This window comes from Nicotiana sylvestris, chromosome 9 (genome assembly GCF_000393655.2).
Source record: "Nicotiana sylvestris chromosome 9, ASM39365v2, whole genome shotgun sequence".
Taxonomy (NCBI): domain Eukaryota; kingdom Viridiplantae; phylum Streptophyta; class Magnoliopsida; order Solanales; family Solanaceae; genus Nicotiana; species Nicotiana sylvestris.
In genome coordinates this window covers 4,660,196-4,669,838 of record NC_091065.1, presented here as the reverse complement: position 1 = coordinate 4,669,838, position 9,643 = coordinate 4,660,196, and the positions used below count along the sequence as shown (strand labels likewise).

The window sequence follows — 9,643 nt, the reverse complement described above, 5'->3', positions numbered from 1 at the left end:
GTCAATGAATGTAGACAGAGAAATGATTGGCCAAAATGGAAAGACGCTATCCAGGCAGAGTTAACTTCACTTGGAAAACGTGAAGTCTTCGGACCCATAGTTCGAACACCTGAAGGCATAAAGCCAGTAGGGTATAAATGGGTTTTTGTGCGAAAACGAAATGATAAAAATGAAGTCGTTAGATATAAAGCACGACTTGTGGCACAAGGGTTTTCCCAAAGGCCTGGAATTGATTATATGGAGACATATTCTCCTGTAGTGGATGCTATCACCTTCAGGTATCTCATAAATATGGCAGTGCAAGAAAAACTTGATATGCATCTAATGGATGTTGTTACAGCCTATTTGTATGGATCATTAGACAACGAAATTTTTATGAAAGTACCTGAGGGATTTAAAGTGCCAGAAGCATATAAAAATTTTCGAGAAACTTGTTCAATAAAGCTTCAGAAATCTTTATACGGATTGAAACAATCAGGACGTATGTGGTACAATCGCCTGAGTGAATACCTGTTGAAAGAAGGGTACAAGAATGATCCAATTTGTCCCTGTGTCTTTATAAAAAGGTCTGGATCTGAATTTGTTATAATCGCCGTGTATGTTGATGATTTAAATATCATTGGAACTCCTGGGAGCTTCCAAAAACAGTAGACTGTTTGAAGAAAGAATTTGAAACGAAAGATCTTGGAAAGACAAAATTTTGTCTTGGTCTACAAATTGAGTATATGAAAGATGAAATATTTGTCCATCAATCGACATACACCGAAAAGATTTTAAAGCGATTCTATATGGATAAAGCACATCCATTGAGTATCCCGATGATTGTGAGATCACTTGATATAAAGAAAGATCCATTCCGACCTCATGAAAATGATGAAGAGCTTCTTGGTACCGAAGTATCATATCTTAGTGCAATTGGGGCATTAATGTATCTTGCCAATAATTCCCGACCAGATATAGCTTTCTCAGTAAGTTTATTGGCAAGATTTAGTACTTCGCCAACAGAAAGACACTGGAATGGTATTAAACATATATTGAGATACCTCTAAGAGACCATTGATATGGGTTTATTTTATTCAAATGAATCAAAACCATCATTGATTGGTTATGTAGATGCAGGATATTTGTCTGATCCACACAAAGGTCGATCTCAGACAAGCTATTTATTTACAAGTGGAGGTACAACCATATCATGGCGTTCGACAAAACAAACTATGGTTGCTACTTCTTCAAATCATGCAGAGATAATAGCCATTCACGAAGCAAGTCGAGAATGCGTTTGGTTAAGATCTATAACTCAACACATTCAACAAACATGTGGTCTTTCTTCGAAAGAGAATATTCCAACAATATTGTATGAAGACAATGCTGCATGCATAGCTCAATTGAAAGGAGGATATATCAAAGGAGATAGAACAAAACACATTTCACCGAAATTCTTTTTCACTCATGATCTTCAGAAGAATGGTGAAATAGATGTACAACAAGTTCGTTCAAGTGATAATTTGGCTGATCTGTTCACTAAGGCATTACCAACCTCAATATTTGAAAAGCTGATATATAAGATTGGAATGCGTCGTCTTCGAGACATTAAGTGATTTTTCATCGGGGAGTAACTACACGCTGCACTCTTTTCCTTAACCAAGGTTTTGTCCCACTGGGTTTTCCTGTTAAGGTTTTTAATGAGGCAGCAAACAATGCATATTATAAATAACTATGTACATCCCAATATTTTTTTTGTAAGTTTTTAACGAGGCACATTATCTTACATGGACATCCAAGGGGAAGTGTTATGAATAGTTTGTACATTGGATACTACATTGGATGCTACATTGGATGCCCATGTTGTGAATAACTTAAAGATTAAATTTCCTATTTATGTCCACCATCTTTACTTTTTATGCCTATAAAAGACCATGTAATTGCAATGAAAAATTACACCAAAGTGAAAGAAGAAAACACTTATCCATTCTCTCTATCTCTTCTTGTTTACATTTTACTGCATTGCTTTTATTTTATAACAATTCAAGATATAATTTATAAACTTGGTTGAAATAAAATATAAACTTGGTTGAAATAAAATATTTTCAAGATATCATTTGTATTTTAGTTATAAATATTTTTAACCAAGTTTTATTTCCTCGTTGAAAATACTAAAATATAAATGATACTTGAAACCAGTCAAAATTTTGAATTTTTGACTAGCTTTCACTGCAAAATTTGAGTATCCTAAAATTAGGGCACATTTCACTGGAGAATTGCTTTCGCCATTGAAGATGACGAGAATTTCTCTGCTGCGTTACTTTTGCAAAGATATCTCATGCTTTGCTATTTCACGCCCTTGTTCGGCAATAACAATCAGAGATTATTCTTCTTCTCAGAGCAACACATCTATTTCTTCGGCAAAGGGTAAATGCAGGTTTGATAACGTCAAGTGCGTAGATGATGCCGTGAGTCTTTTCCGTCGAATGGTAAGAACGCAGCCTCTTCCTTCGGTTTTTGACTTCTCGAAATTATTAAAGACTATGGTAAATATGAAGCATTACTCTGCTGTTCTTTCCATTTTTCGACAAATGCTGAAATTAGGATCCCAATTAATGATTTTATCTTGAATATAGCAATTAACAGTTATTGCCTAATTCATCGATCTGACTGCGGTTTTTCAGTGTTGGCATTTACTTGAAGAGTGGCATTCCATTTGACATTATCACCTTTAACACATTATTGAGGGGACTCTTTGCTGAAAATAAGATAAAAGATGCAGTTAACTTGTTTAAAATGTTGGTGAGAGAGAATATTTGTGAGCCTGATGAATTCATGTATTCGACTGTCATGAATGGGCTTAGCAAAAGGGGTCATACTCAAAAAACTTTCGATTTGCTTAGGGTAATGGAACAAGGAAGCACTAAGCCTAATGCATACATCTATAACATGGTTATAAATGCCCTTTGCAAAGATTGAATGCTAGATGCTGCAAATAGCCTTTTCGAAGAGATGAAACAAAAAGGCATTCCTCCAAACATTGTCACATATAATTCATTGATTGATGGTCTCTGTAAGTTTGGGCAGTGGGAAAAGGTTAGGACTTTGCTCTCTGAAATGGTAAATTCGAATATTTATCCAGATGTGCGCACCTTGACCATAGTGACGGATGGACTATGCATAGAGGGGAAAGTCGAAGATGCCGAGGAGGTAATGAGACACATGATTGGAAAAGGTGTAGAGCCAAATGTAGTCACCTACAATGTGATAATCGATGGATATTGCTTGCGCGGCCAAATAGATAGAGCAAAGAGAATTTTTGATTCGATGATAGATAAGAGCATTAAGCCTGACATTGTTAGCTATAGCACATTAATAAATGGATATTGTAAGAACAATAAATTGGATGAGGCCATGGATTTGTTTCATGAAATTTCTCGAAATGGATTGAGATCCGACATTTTCACCTACAGTATCATTTTGAAAGGTCTACTTGATGTTGGAAGAACTGACTTTGTGCAAAATATTTTTATTGAGATGCAATCTACAGGGCTCAAACCTAATTTTTGCACTAATCTCATTTTGCTCCGTGGTTATTTTCAGAATGGACTTGTCGAGAAAGCTATGTCGCTATTTCATAAGTTGGAAATACAGAGAGATGATACTGATATTGAATTTTACAGTGTTGTAATTAACGGATTGTGCAAAAATGGTCAGCTCGACAAAGCTCGTGCTACTTTTCAGAAGCTTTCCTTAATTGGATTGTTTCCCGATGTGATAACATACAATACAATTATAAATGGATTTTGTCTAGAAGGATTGTTAGATGAAGCTAAAAATATGCTAATGAAAATGGAGGAGAATGGTTGTTCGCCTGACAACGCCACTTACAATATTATTGTGCGAGGATTTCTCAAGTTTGGCAAAACTAGTGAAATGACAATTTTTTTGAAGGAAATGGCTGGAAGGCACTTCTCATTCGATGCAAGTACAGTAGAGTTGCTAATAGATGTTATAGCGAAGAATCCTTCTTTGTTTAACATGATACCACAGTTTCACTCGGGAAATAAGAAGTGATATGGATTTCAGTTGATTTATTCAGCAATACTTATCACTATGATGCATTTTTCTCTTACCTCTGGAAAAGAAATCACATCTAATGGAATTGCAAAAGCTGAAAGAATGGAAATTAGAACATTGCTTGAGCTTTCCAAGCTAGCTTATTGAAGAGGTACATCAGTTTTGATATTTGATTGTTGTGCCACTCTACTTTATTTTGAAAATCATATTTTAATGCAATCTTAATATTAGAAATGATGCAAGTTTCTTTATGTGTACACATTATTAGTCTAGGAATAGCATACAGGACTGCAGAGGAAGCAGAAGCTGTTGTTGCGCAGCTTTCATTAATGACACTGCTAACAGTTGCTTTTCAGAAGGTAAAACCTGTTAACCATTTTTATTATCGGATGCCTTACATTAGTACAAATGGTTACCTTGTTAACCATTTTTATTATCTATTTGCCCTGTGCATTTTTTGATTTGAAGAATTGTCTGTTATGTAGGGGATATTCATAGCTTGAATTGGGTGGATGGCCTGTTAACAAAAAGATAACCAGTAGTTTCTGGAGGAATTTGTTTTTTATTCTAATATTTAGTATCTGGAGGTGAATAGAGAGAGAATAGAGAGACGAATTCCAATCCTACGCCATAATCTCTTCACGATGTCGTATTCCAGGAGGTCAAGGTATTGTTTGGTCTTAATGTGGGTTCTATATGGTCATTATTCCTTTTCATATTCGAATATTGCATCTGTATTGCAGGTATTCTCGCTCACCTTCATACAATCGATATAGTAGATCTGTCTCAAGGTCCAAATATCTTTCAAGGGGCCGGTCAAGGTACATGTCTGCAGTTGACTTCTTCATTATATATGCTGATGACTAGAGTTTTATGTTATTTAACTGTATTATAATGCCATTTTTCTCATATTTCCTATATTTCTTATATTGCTGTTATTTTGTTATTTTAGGTTATTTTATGTTATGTTATGTATTTTATGTTATTTTATTATGAGTCTATTGATAGTACTAATATATCGTCACTTGGTGCTTTCTTGAGCCGAGGGTCTCCTGGAAACAGTCTCTCTGCCCCTCGGGGTAGGGGTAAGGTCTGCGTACATATTACCCTCCCCAGACCCCACTTGTGGGATTATATTGTTGTTGTTGTTAGTATCTGGAGGGGTTTGTGACAGTTTGCAAGAGCTTTCTGCTGCTTTTACTGCTATTTGTATTTTATGCTTCATCTATGATGCTTCCAGAAACCAGGACAGTATATCTTGTGATTCAAACTGAATTTATTCCCAATATTTGAAGTTTCAGAAAAAACAAGAAGCATTTACTTCTCTTTTCCATATTCATCCTTATTAGTGTATCATTAATTCATCCTTAAGGGGGATGTGCAACAACCTTAAATGACAGTTAAAATGAATCGAATCTGTAGTTTTCCAGTTTTCATTTTGCAATTTGGCACGGAAATTGACAGTCGACGATGTCATTCTTGCACCACTCTTATGGATTTTATACTCTCAGTAAGTGAGATTTTTTTTTGGTTCTCTTTGTTCGTTTTTGCCCAGAGTAATACCAGCAGTTACAAGAATTTCTTGCAATAACTGGCACAACATGAAGAACTTTGCTTGTCTGCATCTAACATTCTTCTCAATTTGTAGAAATTGAAGGAGAAGTTTTCTTCTGCCTTCTTTACTCTTGATCCAAATTGATGTTAAAGCAACTTTTCAGGCTAATAGTTGTTTTTTGTCTTGAGATTAACATGAATGGAATTTTAGTGCAGCTGGAAGCCGTAAATTGACAATTCTTACAATTTGAGGCAAGTTCTTTATTACCAGTGATCATTCAACTATTTCCTCGGACTTGGAAGGTGAAATTTCCAACTTCTTCTGAGATCAAGCAAAGGTGAAAAGCTTAAGATGTTCAGTTTCTTTGATAAAAAATACACTCTAAATCTTTTTGAGATTTTGGTGTTGTTACCTTTGCCTTTTCTGCTTCTTCATCTAAGCATCCTTCATTTAGAAGAATTTTTTTTTCCTGTTGTAGAACATTGCTTCAAACAACAAACACTTCAATATTTGGTGGACACTAGTACTGCTTTATCAATTATTACACCTTGTTTTGTTTCATACTCTCTGTAGTGTCTTTTTTGTGTCTAAAAAGGTTTTACTAATACTCTTGTGTCTTCCAAGTAAACGAGTTTTAAGTACATTGGGAAAAATGAGATTTCCGTTTGCTTCTTTACAGCTTAATCCAAAAGGTTGCATTTTGCCTAGTTCTTTTCAGTAAAAAGTGAATTTTTATCCCACGTAGTGTATGAAGTACCTTCTTCAACTCTATTTATTACTAGTAATTTATTTTTGGCAGTTCATCTGCAACTTTATCCTCTATGCTATTTAATTCTGCTTCTTTTTTGAATGTCTAAATTGGATTGCTTACAGAAGTTTCTAACTATAGTCCAAGAGGAAGCTGCAGATGTATGTGAAAAGAAAGAACCTTAGTGTGCCTGTGTTACCATAGTAAAAGGAAGAGCTCATATCATGATCTTCATTTCGAGGTGACAGTGGCAGTGGCTGGTGAGTTGCTTAAAAGTCCTGGAGCATATAGGGCTGCAGAGGAAGCAGAAGACGCTGTTGCACACCTAGCACTAGTGACACTGGTAACAGTTGCCTTTCAAAAGACAATTTTGTACATCCTATTATTGAGCAGATTTAACTTTTCAGGTAATTCTTGATACAATTGTACCGGAGACAGATTCATTTCATAATGTGCTTGCATACAATTTTGGATTAGCAATCCAATAGACAATGATCATCCTTAGATAATCTGCTATGTAGCTGCTCAACCGTGAAATTGCTTTTATACTCTTACTAATCTATGTCTTGTCTCTTCCTCCTTTCTTTCTTTTGGCGAATGCAAGACGATGCTCTGGCTTTTAATTCACTGAGCTCTAGTGGTTCTTCCTCTTAATCACAGGACATATCTTAGATGTCTTGGAGTTGACAAATTCTTCATATTTCAGTTGACGAAATGGCATGCCTGAGTATTTTTCTTCTTCAAGTTGCATTTTCATTAAGGTCTAACAGAATGACAATTTCTTAAATATGTTTAACTGCTGCTTGATGTTTATAGGCCTCAGATGCAGATATTCTCCTTCCTGATCCCATTTCCCTTTTATAGTAGTAACATTTTCTGCTTTATCTGTCGAGTTAAATGAGCTCTTAGGATTTGGATTTGGTCATTTGCTCTCCCCTTCAGTGAGGACACATGAGATGCCGACCATTTCACCTCTTTAGCACTTGTGATTTATTCAAATGATGGTTTTTTTAGATTTATAATAAATTGATTGATTACAGTTTAGTAACTGAATAGTTATTCAATTCACAACTCGGTGCACTAAGTTCTCACTATGCGCGGGGTCCGGGGAAATGCCGGACCACAAGAGTCTATTGTATGCAGCCTTACCCTGCATTTCTGCAAGAGGCTGTTTCCACGGCTTGAACTCATGACCTCCTGGTCTCATGACAGCAACTTTACCAGTTACGCTAAGGCTCCTCTTTCTTTTTCAATTCACAACCATAGACGCAAATTACCGACAACTAAATTTGAGCTACATAAAGACTAGTTTCATTTTTCTTCAGCTTCATTCGTAGACCTCTTTATGTTGGGGACATAGACCCTAGTACCAAGAACCAACAGAGAAACAATAGTCATTTTCATTATTTTCCTTGGTTTCTTTCAGGTTTGCAGCCAAACGACTAGAAATTGCGGTTGTTTCATCATCCGTCTCATCATCTGACAATTCCCTTCCAGATTCACTGTAAGAACTACTTTTATCTGCTCGTGATTTTTCTGCAAGATATTTAGCTTCTGTTTGCTCACTGGCTTTAGGACTAATGTTCTTTTGCTCTTCTTTTACTGGCAATTCTTTATCCTTTTTCACTGTTTAAGTTATCAGTGTTGGTTGTTTAACGTGAAGAATGCCATTTTCAAACTTTGCACTGATTTTTCTTTTGTTAATTTTCTGCAACAGGAAAATCCTTCTGAAACCTTTGCCATTTGTTCTGCGAAGTCGGCCTTTGTCCACTGATCTTCAGAATTCCTGTTCTGGTCAGTTGAACCCTCAGCTGGTCCTTCTTGAAACCGGTGTGACATATGAAATCAATACATAGCAGAAGATAGAGAATAATCAATACGTGCACGCGCTGACACATGTACACATATATATAGTCCGAGTTAGATGCAATTGATTCTCTCCTATTCGCATCTAGTCTAAGTCTGTCACTGATTTGAGGAGGAAGAAACAGATAGCGAATGGCAGGAATATTGATTCTCTCCTATTCGCACAGAATCTCGTATACTTGAGTTGGTACAGCAACTGTAGCTTCCTTTGAATCCATTTTCTGTGTTTCTTTTCTTACTTTTGCTAGTATGCAATCTTGCCCTTTACCTTTGTTCTTTGTTCTTGTTGATGGAAAAGATGAAGTTGTAGCGTATATATAGACAGAGAAAATCATCAAAGAAAACTTTCTTGAGATGCTCTCTTTCTTTTCTCCAAAATATGTTCCTTAATCAATTTCAATTCTTTGTTTATAAACCTTTTCTTTCAACTATAAGGTTTTCTTGCACAATAAGAAAAACCTGAGAAGAATTCCTAAATGAGAAACCTAAAGTGTAAGAGAGTTTCTTATTGTTGGACTTCATATTTTAGCATGAGAGAAGTTGGATGGTTACTTCCTTCTGTTGGTGCATTAACAACCTGCATTTGTTGACAATGTTAGCATAAAGTGTATTACCTTGTTGGATTGACATGATTACCTCCGTCGAGTCTATTTCGATTTGGAGAGGGAACATTCCCCAAGTATGAGCTGTTTTAAGTCCTGCTAGCAATGCTTTGATTTCAACATGTAGTGAACCACGTGCATGAGCTGGTTTTGCGAAGCCAACTATCCAGTGCCCATTGGCATTTCTGATTACACCACCCAATCCACATTGTTGCAAGTTTTTGTTGAAGCTTGTATCTATATTTAGTTTGAACCATCCCTTTGGGGGTCTATGCCATTTAATATTGATGTGGATTTTTGGAGAAGCCAGTATACTATTTTCGGGAGACGAAATTCAGTAGCCCTAGCAATGATATGGTTGATATTGATAGGGTTTTTTGTATTGTTTTGGTTGTTATTTCTATTTACCAAATGTGCCATATAGCAAATGGGAAAAAGAGATTCCAATTTATAAACTTGTTTTTCATCGGGTAGTCAAATTTTTTTAGCTGGATTAACCATTGATCACCCTACTCCTTATAGAAGTTTTGCCATCCAATGCTGTCCCAAAAATGTTTAATGGCTTTGCAGGTAAAGAAAATATGGATTATGGATTCCTCTATATGACATTTACATATAGGGCATGTTGGGTCAACATTTAAACTGATTTTAGCTAGATATTTCCTACAGGGAATCTTGTTATGGAGGCATTGCCATAGAAAGAACTTAATTTTATTTGGGCATGTTAGGTCCCAAATCCATTTAAAATTAATTTGCCTGCCCGCATTTGATTCCATGATAGTGTAGCAAGTTTTGGTTGTAAAGAAGCCT

The 9,643-nt window shown here is 35.8% G+C and overlaps 1 pseudogene; it reads left to right on the top strand.

Moving 5' to 3' along the window:
- Positions 1-2,207: 2,207 nt before the first annotated feature.
- Positions 2,208-8,584, top strand: LOC104216524 (putative pentatricopeptide repeat-containing protein At1g12700, mitochondrial; annotated as a pseudogene).
- Positions 8,585-9,643: the final 1,059 nt, after the last annotated feature.